The 15,483-nt window shown below is 39.0% G+C and overlaps 1 protein-coding gene across 1 annotated transcript in view; it reads left to right on the top strand.

Moving 5' to 3' along the window:
- The window catches only part of Asap (ArfGAP domain of ASAP), a gene marked incomplete in the record, with an annotated part of 838,555 nt that overhangs the window by 626,040 nt on the left and 197,032 nt on the right, over window positions 1–15,483 (top strand).

The raw sequence follows: 15,483 nt of genomic DNA, 5'->3' as shown, positions 1-15,483 counted from the left end.
CTTTTCAATTCCTTTTACAACAGGGATGGCACTAAAAGCTTTCTTGGGGTCCATGGTGACTTATTTTGCAGTTACAAGCACTAAAAACACTGGGATAATGTGAAATGTACCGAATGTATGCATATATGTGACCGCACTGGCTGGCTTGTAAACACTGGCACTGAGACCACACGTGGGACACGCCCCGGACTAATCACGTAAGGCGAGGCAAAATTTTTGCATTCAAATGCTTTGTATGGTGGATCTAATGTACTGCGATATGTTCTGTAAGGGGGGCAGGGGTCCACTGTACTTGCAACATCTGCCACATTGCTCCCCTCATCCACTCTATCATATGCCTTGTCTAAATCCATAAATGCAATGAAAACTTCCCTACCTTTATCTAAATACTGTTCACATATATACTTCACTTGATCTGCACATTGCCTACCCACTCTAAAACCTCCTTGCTCATCCACAGTCCAACATTCTGTCTTGCCTCTAATTCTTTCAATAATAACCCTACCATACACTTTTCCTGGTATACTCAGTAAACTCCATAATTTTTACAATCTCTTTTGTCCCCCTTCCCTTTATATAAAGGAATTATACATGCTCTTTGCCAATTCCTGGCTACCTTCCCCTCTTTCATACATTCATTAAACAAAAATACCAACCACTCCACACTATTTATTAAATATTTTTTCTTTTTTCTTTCAACATACCGGCCGTATCCCACCGAGGCGGGGTGGCCCAAAAGGAGAAACGAAAGTTTTTCCTTGTACATTTAGTAATATATACAGGAGAAGGGGTTACTAGCCCCTTGGTCCCAGCATGTTAGTCGCCTCTTACAACACGCAAGGCTTATGGAGGAAGAATTCTGTTCCACTTCCCCATGGAGATAAGAGGAAATAAAGAAGAACAAGAACTAGAAAGAAAATAGCAGAAAACCCAGAGGGGTGTGTATATATATGCTTGTACATGTATGTGTAGTGCGACCTAAGTGTAAGTAGAAGTAACAAGATGTACCTGAAATCTTGCATGTTTATGAGAGAAAGAAGACACCAGCAATCCTACCATCATGTAAAATGATTTCAGGTTTCCATTTTACACTCACTTGGCAGGACGGTAGTACCTACTTGGGCGGTTTCTGTCTACCAACCTAAACATTTATTAAACAAAAATACCAACCACTCCAACACTATAACTCTCCCTGCTTTTAACATTTCTGTCATGATCCTGTCAGTTCCAGCTGCTTTACCCCCCTTCATTCTACGTAATTCCTCATGCACCTCCGCCACACTCACATCCTGCTCTTCTTCACTCCTAAAAGTTGTTATACCTCGCTGGCCAGTGCATAAAATTACTGCCTCCCTTTCTTCATTGACATTTAAAAGTTCCTCAAAATATTCCCGCCATCTACCCAATACAGTGGACCCCCGCATACCGATTTTAATCCGTGCAAGAGGGCTCATTGGTATGCGAAATAATCGGTATGCGAATGAATTTTCCCTATAAGAAATAATGGAAATCAAATTAATCCGTGCAAGACACCCAAAAGTATGAAAAAAAAAATTTTACCACGTGAAATATACATTTTCCTACACACAAAGAGAAGGATACATGCACAATAGTAGAGTAGTACATGCACAGTATATATTGTGCATGTACTAGTCTACTAAATGAAGAATAAATGACACTTACCTTTATTGAAGATGCAGCAATGACTGATTAGACACTGTGTCCTGGGAGTGCCTTTTCCTCCTGAGTACTGTAGGTCCTGTTTGGTATTTTCTTCCAGAACATGCCTTATCACACTGTGTATGTCACTACGATTCTTAAATCTCTCAAACCAACCTTTGCTGGCTTTAAATTCACCAATATGAGCACTAGTTCCAGGCATTTTTCCCTTTTCACCTGGGTGTTAGTCGACTGGTGTGGGTTGCATCCTGGGAGACAAGATTAAGGACCCCAATGGAAATAAGTTAGACAGTCTTCGATGACACTGACTTTTTTGGGTTATCCTGGGTGGCAAATCCTCTGGGGTTAATTGTTTCTTGGTATATTCTCAATAAGCCACACCAACAACAGTGCTACAGCAGCAGCAGACGATGCTACAGCAGCAGCAGCAGCTGACAGTGCTACAGCAGCAACAGACGATGCTACAGCAGCAGCAGACGATGCTACAGCAGCAGCAGATGATGCTACAGCAGCAGCAGCAGCTGACAGTGCAGCAGCAGCAGCTGTACCACCAATAGTAGCGATGGTTGATTGGGGTTTATTATACAACCTGGCCAGCTCGGAGACACGCACTCCACTTTCATACTTATCAATGATCTTTTTCTTCATCTCTATAGTAATTCTCACCCTTATTGCTGTAGGGTTGGCACTAGAAGCTTTCTTGGGGCCCATGGTCACTTATTTTGCAGATAAAATCACCAAAAACACTGTAATAATACGAAATGTTATGATTGTATGCTTGGATGCTACCGCAGAGGCTGGCTGGTAAACAATGCCACCGACGGAACATGTGAGGCTGGCTAAGGTGCACATTGGACGCATCTCGGACGAACAGCGGTGAGCGGGTTTTTAAGCGGTATGCGAGGCAAAATTTTTGCGATTAAAGCAAGCGGTATGCGGATTAATCGTTATGTGATGCTAACGGTATGCGGGGGTCCACTGTACCTCCAGTGCCCCATCTAATAACTCTCCTATTCTGTTTTTAACTAACAAGTCCATTCATTCCCTAGGCTTTCTTAACTCATTTATCTTCAAATTTTTTTCTTATTCTCAGCAAATTTTCTTGACAGTGCCTCTCCCTCTCTATAATTTGCTCTCCTTTTGCACTCTCTTCATCTTTCTTTTACTCTCCATATACTCTGCCCTTCTTATATCACTTCTGCTTTGTAAAAACCTCTCATAAGCTACCTTTTCTCTTTTATTGCACCCTTTACCTCATTATTCCATCAATCACTCCTCTTTCCTCCTGCACCCACCCTCCTATATCCACAAACTTCTGCCCCACATTCTATTACTGCATTTGAAAAACTGCCCCATCCCTCTTTAATTCACCCACTACTCATACTTGCACTAGTCCACCTTTCTGCCAACAGTTGCTTACATCTCACCCTACCTCCTCCCTTAGTTTATAAACTTTCACCTCTCTCTTACTTACTGTTGCCATTTTCCTTTTGTCCCATCTACCTCTTATTCTAAATGTAGTGGCAACTAGATAATGATCTGATATATCCGTTGCCCCTGTATAAACATGTACGTCCTGAAGCCTACCCATTAATCTTTTATCCACTAATACATAATCTAACAAACTACTTTCATTACATGCTATATCATTTCTTGAATACTTATTTATCCTCTTTTTCATAAAATATACATTACTTATTACCAAACCTCTTTCTACACATTTCAAATCCACCCCTTATTTTACTCCCTGTTAAGTGAATGTATAGGAGCCTTTGAACCAAGTGAGAGAGTAATTGTGGTAGGGGACTTGAATGCTAAAGTAGGAGAAACTTTTAGAGAGGGTGTGGTAGGTAAGTTTGGGGTGCCAGGTGTAAATGATAATGGGAGCCCTTTGATTGAACTTTGTATAGAAAGGGGTTTAGTTATAGGTAATACATATTTTAAGAAAAAGAGGATAAATAAGTATACACGATATGATGTAGGGCGAAATGACAGTAGTTTGTTGGATTATGTATTGGTAGATAAAAGACTGTTGAGTAGACTTCAGGATGTACATGTTTATAGAGGGGCCACAGATATATCAGATCACTTTCTAGTTGTAGCTACACTGAGAGTAAAAGGTAGATGGGATACAAGGAGAATAGAAGCATCAGGGAAGAGAGAGGTGAAGGTTTATAAACTAAAAGAGGAGGCAGTTTGGGTAAGATATAAACAGCTATTGGAGGATAGATGGGCTAATGAGAGCATAGGCAATGGGGTCGAAGAGGTATGGGGTAGGATTAAGAATGTAGTGTTAGAGTGTTCAGCAGAAGTTTGTGGTTTCAGGAAAGTGGGTGCAGGAGGGAAGAGGAGCGATTGGTGGAATGATGATGTAAAGAGAGTAGTAAGGGAGAAAAAGTTAGCATATGAGAAGTTTTTACAAAGTAGAAGTGATGCAAGGAGGGAAGAGTATATGGAGAAAAAGAGAGAAGTTAAGAGAGTGGTGAAGCAATGTAAAAAGAGAGCAAATGAGAGAGTGGGTGAGATGTTATCAACAAATTTTGTTGAAAATAAGAAAAAGTTTTGGAGTGAGATTAACAAGTTAAGAAAGCCTAGAGAACAAATGGATTTGTCAGTTAAAAATAGGAGAGGAGAGTTATTAAATGGAGAGTTAGAGGTATTGGGAAGATGGAAGGAATATTTTGAGGAATTGTTAAATGTTGATGAAGATAGGGAAGCTGTGATTTCGTGTATAGGGCAAGGAGGAATAACATCTTGTAGGAGTGAGGAAGAGCCAGTTGTGAGTGTGGGGGAAGTTCGTGAGGCAGTAGGTAAAATGAAAGGGGGTAAGGCAGCCGGGATTGATGGGATAAAGATAGAAATGTTAAAAGCAGGTGGGGATATAGTTTTGGAGTGGTTGGTGCAATTATTTAATAAATGTATGGAAGAGGGTAAGGTACCTAGGGATTGGCAGAGAGCATGCATAGTTCCTTTGTATAAAGGCAAAGGGGATAAAAGAGAGTGCAAAAATTATAGGGGGATAAGTCTGTTGAGTGTACCTGGTAAAGTGTATGGTAGAGTTATAATTGAAAGAATTAAGAGTAAGACGGAGAATAGGATAGCAGATGAACAAGGAGGCTTTAGGAAAGGTAGGGGGTGTGTGGACCAGGTGTTTACAGTGAAACATATAAGTGAACAGTATTTAGATAAGGCTAAAGAGGTCTTTGTGGCATTTATGGATTTGGAAAAGGCGTATGACAGGGTGGATAGGGGGGCAATGTGGCAGATGTTGCAAGTGTATGGTGTAGGAGGTAGGTTACTGAAAGCAGTGAAGAGTTTTTACGAGGATAGTGAGGCTCAAGTTAGAGTATGTAGGAAAGAAGGAAATTTTTTCCCAGTAAAAGTAGGCCTTAGACAAGGATGTGTGATGTCACCGTGGTTGTTTAATATATTTATAGATGGGGTTGTAAGAGAAGTAAATGCGAGGGTCTTGGCAAGAGGCGTGGAGTTAAAAGATAAAGAATCACACACAAAGTGGGAGTTGTCACAGCTGCTCTTTGCTGATGACACTGTGCTCTTGGGAGATTCTGAAGAGAAGTTGCAGAGATTGGTGGATGAATTTGGTAGGGTGTACAAAAGAAGAAAATTAAAGGTGAATACAGGAAAGAGTAAGGTTATGAGGATAACAAAAAGATTAGGTGATGAAAGATTGAATATCAGATTGGAGGGAGAGAGTATGGAGGAGGTGAACGTATTCAGATATTTGGGAGTGGACGTGTCAGCGGATGGGTCTATGAAAGATGAGGTGAATCATAGAATTGATGAGGGAAAAAGAGTGAGTGGTGCACTTAGGAGTCTGTGGAGACAAAGAACTTTGTCCTTGGAGGCAAAGAGGGGAATGTATGAGAGTATAGTTTTACCAACGCTCTTATATTGGTGTGAAGCGTGGGTGATGAATGTTGCAGCGAGGAGAAGGCTGGAGGCAGTGGAGATGTCATGTCTGAGGGCAATGTGTGGTGTGAATATAATGCAGAGAATTCGTAGTTTGGAAGTTAGAAGGAGGTGCGGGATTACCAAAACTGTTGTCCAGAGGGCTGAGGAAGGGTTGTTGAGGTGGTTCGGACATGTAGAGAGAATGGAGCGAAACAGAATGACTTCAAGAGTGTATCAGTCTGTAGTGGAAGGAAGGCGGGGTAGGGGTCGGCCTAGGAAGGGTTGGAGGGAGGGGGTAAAGGAGGTTTTGTGTGCGAGGGGCTTGGACTTCCAGCAGGCATGCGTGAGCGTGTTTGATAGGAGTGAATGGAGACAAATGGTTTTTAATACTTGACGTGCTGTTGGAGTGTGAGCAAAGTAACATTTATGAAGGGATTCAGGGAAACCGGCAGGCCGGACTTGAGTCCTGGAGATGGGAAGTACAGTGCCTGCACTCTGAAGGAGGGGTGTTAATGTTGCAGTTTAAAAACTGTAGTGTAAAGCACCCTTCTGGCAAGACAGTGATGGAGTGAATGATGGTGAAAGTTTTTCTTTTTCGGGCCACCCTGCCTTGGTGGGAATCGGCCGGTGTGATAATAAAAAAAAAATAAAAAAAATCCTTGAATTTGTACATTTATATCCTTTAACATAACTTATCCTTTAACATTATTGCTACTCCTTCCTTAGCTCTAACTCAATTAGAAACCCTTGATGTAATCCCATTTATTTCATCTCGCTGAAACTCTCCTACCCCCTTCAGCTTTGTTTCACTTAGAGCCGGGACATCCAGCTTCTTTTCATTCATAACATCCACAATCATCTCTTTTATCATTTGCACTACAACCACACACTTTCAAACATCCCACTTTGACGGTTTTCTTTTTAGTATGCTATACCAGAAAAGGGGTTACTAGCCCATTGCTCACAGTATTTTAGTCGACTTTTGCAACACACATGGCTTATGGAGGAAAAATTCTTATTCCACTTCCCCATGGATATGAAAGGAAAAATAATAAGAACAAGAACTACAGTGGGACCTCGGTTTTTTGGATGATCCGTTTCAAAAAGTCTGACGAAAACCGAATTGTACGAAAACTGAAGCAATATTTCCCATAAGAAATAATGTAAATCCAATTTATCCATTCCAAACACCCAAAAATATTAACATTCATTCATTCATTAGTGATTTGCCGGAATATTAACAAAAAATACATTTTATAGAGAATATAGTTTTACATACGGAGAACAATGAGAAATAAATATAAATGACTAATGAAATGGATAAATGAACATTTAACATCACTTTTACCTTTATTGAAGACTCTTGTTGGTGTATGGAAGACAGCGAGGAGGAAAGAGGGAGGAGGAGAGGTTATTTTTGGGAGGGGAATCCCTGTCCATAAGGAATTCAGGTATCAAAGCCCTATCTGGGGTTACTTCCCTTGTTTTTCTTTTACTGGCACTAGGACCAGCTTGAGAGTCACTGGACCCATGTCGCACAAAAAATCTGTCCAGAGAGTTCTGTTTCTGGCGTCTCTTTAACCTGTAAACTGTCCAAACGTATATATACGTTTTTACCGCTAGTGCCCCAAATGTATATATACGTTTTATTTTTCCTGCCTTCAAATTTGGCAAGATTGGCCTGAGATGCCTTGTCAGCATAGAATGGGTCCTAACACTGAGTGTGCACCATATTAAAATAATCTGGGACCACTTAGTACCTTGTAGGAGCACCAGTTCAAATGAGCGCCAGCTAGAGCAAACAGCGCAGCAAACACCTGGGATTCACTGATTTCATGTAGTATTAACTCTCCTATTTTAAGAGGAAATGATTTTGACCCCAAGTTTAGTGGCTTTGAGGTGGATGGGGCCATAACTGGTCGAGGAAATATCAAAAAATCTTGATAATAACCCATGTGCAACATTTGTGCAACCCCCTTTCAGAATGTCTTATAACCTATGCCGTAAGTAAAGAGAAACAATTCTGGCTGGCTGGCTGGCTGGCTGGCTGGCTGGATGGCTGGCTGGCTGCATGGCTGGCCGGCTGGCCGGCTGCTGGCAGCCTGGCTCTATCTCCATTTGTCTGTCAGTTTCTGTGTCTGTCTCTGTGTGTCTATCTCTGTCTATCTTTGTCTCTGTCTATCTCTGTCTGTCTATATCCATCTCACAGGTACACATAAATACAAGAACATGTACAGTGGAATCTCGGCTTACAAATACCCCACCATGTGAATTTTTCAGGATACGAACAGTCACTCGATCGATTTTTTGCTTCTGGATACGAATGAAATTTCAGGATGCGAACTTCCCCCTCAAGGGAGGTTACTTGGTGAGGGGCTCTTGATCAAGGGAATTGGATCTGTGCTCCACTTCCCTAAATTAATAATAATAATAATTATTATTATTATTATAATACATACGTACTAATAATAATAATACACTGCAGCAGGCCTGTTGGCCCATACTAGGCAGGTCCTTCACAATCCATCCCACTAACAGAATATTTGCCCAACTCAATTTTCAATGCTACCCAAGCAGTAAGCTTTGATAAATCTATTTACTCATGTGCAGGTCCCACTCACATCCAACCCCTCTTACTCATGTAATTCTTTCAACACACTGGCCGTATCCCACCGAGGCGGGGTGGCCCTAAAGGAAAAACGAAAGTTTCTCCTTTTACATTTAGTAATATATACAGGAGAAGGGTTACTAGCCCCTTGCTCCCGGCATTTTAATCGCCTCTTACAACATGCATGTCTTACGGAGGAAGAATTCCGTTCCACTTCCCCATGGAGGTAAGAGGAAATAAACAAGAACTAGTAAGAAAGTAGAAGAAAACCCAGAGAGGTGTGTATATACTATATGCTTGTACATGTATGTGTAGTGTGACGTAAGTGTAAGTAGAAGTAGCAAGACGTACCTGAAACCTTGCATGTTCATGAGACAGAAAAAAAAAAGACACCAGCAATCCTACCATCGTGTAAAACAATTACAGGCTTCTGTTTTACACTCGCTTGGCAGGACGGTAGTACCTCCCTGGGCGGTTGCTGTCTACCAACCTACTACCTACACTCATGTAATTATCCAGTACAAATTTGAAACTACCCAAGGTTTCAGCCTCAATAACCATACTAGGCAGATTGCTCCACTCATCAACATAAGAACATAAAGGAGGAACACAGTAGCAGGCCTGTTGGCCCATACTTGGCAGGACCTTCACAAATCCAGCCTACTAACAGAATAAATGCTACCCAAGGAATAAGCTTTAATAATCACATTTACTCACGTGCAAGTCCCACTCAAATCCAACCCCTCTCACTCGTGTATCTATCCAACCTAAATTTGAAACTACCCAAGGTTTTAGCTTCAGTAGAACCTGGGGTAGCTTTAAAAAGAGATTGGACAAGTAGAAATCACAGAGGAACTCGGCACAAGCAATCACAAATCAATTACCTTTAGCATTGAATGGCAGTATGACAGTAGGGATAATTCAGTAATGGTCCCAGATTTTCGCTTAGCAGATTACAATGGGCTTAGAGAACACTTATCATCTGTGGACTAGGGCAACGAAGAGAGCTATCAGTATGACAGCTTTCTTAACACACTACATGCTGCCCAAAGAACATTTATCCCATATAAGGAAATTAGATCGAATAGAAATGACCCAAAATGGATGAATAATAGGCTCAAATATCTTTTAGGGCAGAAAGGAATTTTTACATGTATCAAAGAGGTGAGGGTCATCTTATGAATCAGTAGTGACATTAAGAGGGACATTAAAAAGGGGATAAGAAAAGCTAAACGGGAGTATGAAATTAAAGTTGCTAGGGATTCGAAAACTAACCCAGAAAGTTTTTTCCAGGTGTATAGAACAAAAGTTAGGGATAAGATAGGTCCCCTTAAAAATAATTTGGGGCATCTTACTGACAAAGAGAATGAAATGTGCTCGATTATAAATAATTATTTTCTCTTGGTTTTTACACAGGAAGACACTAACAGTATCCTAGTAATTAATTTTTATAGTGGACCTGAAGAAGATAAATTACGTATCATCACAATCACTAGTGAAATGGTTATGAAACAAATAGATCGTCTGAAACAAAATAAATCACCAGGTTCTGATGAGCTTTTTTCAAGGGTTCTTAAGGAATGCAAAATGGAACTTTGTGAACCGTTAACTGATATTTTTAATTTATCTCTTCCAACAGGTGTAGTGTCTGATATGTGGAAGATGGCTAATGTAATTCCAATTTTTAAAGCAGGGGACAAGTCGTTACCGTCAAATTACCGCCCAATAAGCCTAACCTCAATTGTAGGCAAATTACTAGAGTCAAATATAGCTGAGATTATGAGAAGCCATCTGGATAAGCATAATCTGATTAATGATACTCAGCATGGATTCACGAGAGACCATTCTTGTATAACTAATTTACTAACTTTCTTCAGTGAAGCTTTCGAGGCTGTTAAACACGACAAAGAATTTGATATGTTTATTTAGATTTTAGTAAGGCTTTTGATAGAGTACCGCACCAAAGACTGTTAAAGAAAGTGGCAGCTCATGGCATTGGGGAAAAGTGCTGTCATGGATAGTCATGGCTCACAGACAGGAAGCAGAGAGTGTCCATAAATGGGGTTAAATCTGAGTGGGGATCTGTAACAAGTGGCATTCCACAGGGATCAGTCTTAGGCCCTTTGTTCTTTATAATATAGTATATCAATGATCTTGATGAGGGAATTATTAGTGTAATGAGCAAATTTGCTGATGACACAGTTAGGTAGGATAATTGATTCAAACGTAGATATTGAGGAACTTCAGGAGGATTTAGACAAACTCAATAACTGGTCAGAAAAGTGGCAGATGCAGTTCAGTGTAAATAAATGCAAGGTTCTGAAGCTCGGGAGTGTCCACAACCCTAGCACTTACAAGTTAAATAATGTAGAACTTAACCATACAGATTGCAAAAAGGACTTGGGGGTAATGATAAGAAGCAACCTTAAACCAAGACAGCAATGCCTAAGCGTACTTAATAAGGCAAACAGATTACTGGGATTTATATCAAGAAGTGTAAGCAACAGAAGTTCAGCGGTTATATTACAGCTTTATACATCATTAGTAAGGCCTCACCTAGATTATGTAGCTCAGTTCTGGTCTCCATATTACAGAATGGACATAAATTCATTAGAAAACATTCAGCGTAGAATGACTAAATTAATACATAGCATTAGTAATCTTCCTTATGAAGAAAGATTGAAGACCCTTAAATTACATTCACTTGCTAGACAAAGAATGAGGGGAGACATGATCAAAGTGTATAAGTGGAAGATGGGTATTAATAAAGGGGATATAAATAAGGTCTTGAGGATCTCTTTCCAAGATAGAACCCGCAGTAATGGGTTCAAATTAGACAAGTTTAGATTTCGAAAGGATATAGGAAAGTATTGGTTTGGAAATAGGGTAGTTGATGAGTGGAACAGTCTACCTAGTTGGGTTATTGAGGGTAAAACCTTGGGTAGTTTCAAATTTAGGTTGGATAAATACATGAGTGAGAGGGGTTGAATTTGAGTGGGACTTACATATGAGAGGGGATAGATTTATCAGAGCTTTTTCTTGGGTGGCAGTTCAAGAAGAGAGCCAAAAGATGTCTGATGAATGTAGCTACAGAAAGGGAGGGGAATGATTTTTTTTTTTTTTTAGGTAACCCACGTGTAATTTTACCTTATTCCTAGTAATGACCCTCGTATTGTAGACAGTCTTAACCCGTAAACGGTCCAAATGTATATATATGTTTTTTCAATATTTGAAAGTATGTAAAAAAAAATAGATCTTCTTTTTGTTTTTTTACATTTGAAAATATGTAAAAAAAACGTAGATCTACTTTTGTAGCACTACACATGTGAACGTAGATCTGCTTGGACCGTTTATGGGTTAATGACCCTCATGTAGTCAATAGTCTTTTTAGTATGATAATAAGATGTTATCTCCATTATAGAATAATAGTAAGATATTATAACCTTTATATTATAATAATAAGGTAAAAGGACCCCAATGGAAATAAGTCACTCTCTGATTTTTTTGGGTTATCCTAGGTACTTTACACATATGCTGCTATGTATGATAATTTATGTAACTGCATTTGTGTATACCTGAATAAACTTACTTAATTCCATTGTTCCAGTTGACCAAACTCATAGCTGTTTCTCTAGAACTCCTTTTATTGTATCGGTTGAATACAAGAAACTGCCCATTTACTTATTTCAACTACCCAACACAAAATTCAAGAAAGGCCAATTTCAAAATAGGGTCCAGCATAAACAATGCAGACATTCTTGGCACTAAAATAACATTTTATCTGTTCATTAGTCATGTTTCCAGGCCCCTCTTATATTACACTTGCTTTTCATTTTGAATTTTTATTCACACAAAAAATAGAGGATTTGCTGTTATTCAGACCACTTCATAATTGTGAGAATTGTATAAATATTATCAGTGCATTTCTGAATGCATATTAGACCCACCAGTTGACGTGTATTGGACACGTGACACAATTTGTTTTACTGTTGAAAATCGGCAAAAATCGAACTTGAGCTCAATTTCAAGCTAGTTTTAATCTTTAACCCTTTCAGGGTCCAAGGCCCAAATCTGGAGTCACGCACCAGTGTCCAAGAATTTTCAAAAAAAAAATTTGTTATTTTTTCTTATGAAATCGTAGAGAATCTTTTTGTGAAGGTAATAAAACAAAAAGTACGAAATTTGGTGGAAAATTGACGAAATTATGCTCTCGCGAATTTTGATGTTTCAGCGATATTTACGAATCGGCGATTTTGCCGACTTTGACTCCCATTTTAGGCCAATTACATTATTCCAATCAACCAAATTCTTAGCTATTTCACTAGTATTACTTCTATTCTATCGATTGAGCACAAGAAATCGCCAAGTCAACTGTTTCAACTACAAAATAAAGTGATCGGAAATTGTTAATTTGGCCAATTTAACACAAAGTTCAAAATATTCCAATTTCAAAATAGGGTCCAGAATGAACAATGTAGGCATTCCTGGCACTAAACTAACATTTCCTCTGTTCATTAGTTATGTTTTGAGGCTTTACAAATAAATTCCATTTTGATTTTTTATTCACATAATGAATTTTTATTCACACCAAAAAATAGAAGATTTACTGTTATGCAATACTGTAATAATTGTATAAATATCATCACCATATTTGTGAATGTATATTAGACCCACCAGCTGACGTGTATTAGATGTGTGAGGTCGTTTGTTTACTCTTGAATATCGGCAAAAAATTAACATTTCCACTAATTTGAGCTCAGTTTCAAGCCATTTCCAGTGCTAAAACCAATCAAAATCATCTCTATTTCTGTAATATGTCTTCCATTCTATCAAATGAGATCAAGGAATCGCAAATACAACTATAAAAAACATACGAAAAAACACTGCAAAGTTGCTGTTTTAATCGAAAAATCATGATTTCAGTTTTTTTCTCTCATTATACACAGTGTGCTGCAGGATCTGTTTTATGTGGTGCACACATACCACATAGATGTATTCTCTCATATCTAGGCCCAAATGTACCACTCACAGTTTATCAGAGTGAGCTGAGCTCATGGCGTAGATCTACGGTTTGGACCCTGAACGTAAAGCCGTAGATCTACGGGACGGACCCTGAAAGGGTTAAACCACTGAAAAATCATCTCTATTTCTGTAATATATCTTCCAGTCTATCAAATGAGACCAAGAAAATGAGAATATAACCGTAAATACCATATGAAAATACACCACAAAGTCGCTGTTTTAAACTAAAAATATGATTATAGTTTTTTCTCATTATGCACTGCATGCTGCAGGATTTTTTTTTTATACTGCGCACACTGACCATGCAGACCCGTTATCTTACATGTAGGCCTACCAGTTTTCTCCCACAAGATTTGAAGCCACTATAATTTTGCCATTAGCTCTTCTCTGACAGGTAAGAGGCAATTAAATTTTCATTTACTGTACAGTATTTGAGTTAAATTTTCATTTAGTATTCATTTTTACAGTTTTTGTTTGCTGTATAATTTTTTACATTTTTTTTGTAGTAGTTAGTACATTATTATTATTTTTTTATTTTTTATTAACACATTGGCTGTCTCCCACCTTGGCAGGGTGGCCCCAAAATGAAAAACTTTCATCATTCACTTCACTGTCCTGTCAGAGACGTGCTTACACTGCAACATTAACACCTCTCCTTCAGAGTGCAGACACTGTACGTCCCATCTCCAGGACTCGAGTCCGGCCTGCCGGTTTCCCTGACTCCCTTCATAAATGTTACCTTGCTCATGCTCCAACAGCACATCAAATCCTAAAAACCATTTGTCTCCATTCACTCCTATCAAACATGATCATGCATGCTTTCTGGAAATCCAAGCGCCTCACACACAAAACCTCCTTTACCCCCTCCCTCCAACCTTTCACTTTTAGCATTAACTGGGAATGCAAGAATAATGATAATACAGTAAAAATCCCTGATTTTCGTTCTGCCGATTATAATGGACTTAGGGAACGCCTGTCTAATCTTGATTGGGGTTATCTAGCTAATGATTTTATTGATGATGATAATACTTATGATTATGAAGGGATCTGCTTTTATGATTGTTTTCTTAATAATGTACACCGTGCCCAGAGTATATACATTCCCCAGAGAGAAATTAGGTCTAATAATAATGATCCCAAATGGGTTAACAGGAGGCTAAAGCATGTATTAGGGGAGAAAAGGGGAATTTATAGGCGCATCAGAAGAGGAGAGGTTAACCATACTGACCAATATGTTCAGCTTAAAAGGGAAGTAAAAAAGGGGATTAGAAAGGCTAAACATGACTATGAAATTAGAGTTGCTAATGAATCAAAGACTAATCCAAAGGGGTTCTTTCAAGTGTATAGGACGAAGGTGAAGGAAAAAGTAGGACCTCTGAAAATTGGGAATGGACAGCTGACGGATAATGAACTGGAAATGTGTTCCTTATTTAATGACTGTTTTTTGTCAGTTTTTACACAGGAAGATGTAAATGAGATTCCAGTAATTAACAATTATTTAGTTCTTGATGAATTTAAGTTAACTAATATTACTGTCACGAGGGACATGGTTATTAAACAGATAGACAAACTGAAGCAAAATAAGTCCCCGGGACCCGATGAGCTGTTTTCCAGGGTACTTAAGGAATGCAAGATGGAGCTTAGTCACCCATTAACGAGTGTATTCAATGCGTCCATCCTTACCGGTGTTGTGCCAGAGTTGTGGAAGATGGCTAATGTGATTCCTATATTCAAATCAGGGGATAAGTCCACTCCTTCAAATTACCGTCCAATAAGCCTGACATCTATAGTGGGCAAGTTATTAGAATCAATTATAGCTGACATTATCAGAAGTCACCTTGAAGAGCATAACTTGATAAATGAATCTCAGCATGGATTCATGAGAGGTCGTTCCTGCCTGACAAACTTACTGACGTTCTTCAATAGAACATTTGAGGCAGTTGACAGTGATAAGGAATATGATATTGTTTATTTGGATTTTAGTAAAGCCTTCAACAGAGTACCTCACAAGAGACTCTTAAGAAAAGTGGCAGCTCATGGTATAGGAGGTAAAGTTCTAGCATGGATTGAGGCATGGCTTACCAATAGAAAGCAGAGAGTTACCATTAATGGAGTGAAATCTGAATGGGGATTAGTCACTAGTGGCATTCCACAAGGATCAGTTTTAGGCCCTCTCTTGTTCATAATTTACATTAATGACCTTGATGAAGGGATTACTAGTGACATGAGTAAGTTTGCTGATGATACAAAGATAGGCCGTA

Source organism: Cherax quadricarinatus, chromosome 12 (assembly GCF_038502225.1).
Source record: "Cherax quadricarinatus isolate ZL_2023a chromosome 12, ASM3850222v1, whole genome shotgun sequence".
Classification (NCBI taxonomy): Eukaryota; Metazoa; Arthropoda; class Malacostraca; order Decapoda; family Parastacidae; genus Cherax; species Cherax quadricarinatus.
The sequence above is the reverse complement of the archived record's forward strand: the minus strand, read 5'-3'. Positions and strand labels throughout refer to the sequence as shown.